Consider the following 713-nt stretch of genomic DNA (forward strand, 5'->3'; position numbering starts at 1 on the left):
CTTTACAGTATCGACAGAATAGATTATTTTTAGGTGTCGAATTTGAATTTATTCTCGAACGACAATCTTTGGCGACGTGTCCGATTCTGTCGCAATTCTGACAAATAATTTTTCGCTTATTTTCCAAATTACGTTCTTCATTTTGTTTTTTCCAGCAATTATTGGCTGAGTGGCCAGGTTTGTCACACCACTGACAGATTAAGGATGCTTTATTTATTTGGTCGTTATTATTATTTTGTCGACATGTTTTTGCATTATGTCCCGTTTTGGAACATAATTGGCAAATAATAGTTCTTTCTTGAATTACATTTACTGGTTGTCGCGATTGAGGATCGCGTAATCGACATCTGTCAGCACTATGTCCTCGTTTTTTACAAATTTGACATATTAAAATTTCGGTTCCCAATCCCGTTTTATTAAAATTTTGTAGGTGAGGTTGAGCGAGTTTTCGGCAATTATTTGCTATATGCCCGTCTTTAAAACAGATTTGACAAGTTTCCCGTCCCCGGTTTATGGTTTGCGTCGTATTTTTGCCTGAGTCGGCTCTCTCTTCCCCTCGTAAATCTGTCATTGTTCGAAGCTCTCTTTCTATTCTTAAAGCATCGGTAACCACCGTATTCTCATCCAGGTTTCTCGCAATCCTTTGTTCGATTTCGGGTTTTAATCCTCTTATAAAACATTTACACATATCTTTTTCTAATGATGCTTTAATT

Source organism: Formica exsecta, unplaced genomic scaffold, assembly GCF_003651465.1.
Source record: "Formica exsecta isolate Colony F162 unplaced genomic scaffold, ASM365146v1 scaffold1494, whole genome shotgun sequence".
In the NCBI taxonomy this organism is placed as follows: domain Eukaryota; kingdom Metazoa; phylum Arthropoda; class Insecta; order Hymenoptera; family Formicidae; genus Formica; species Formica exsecta.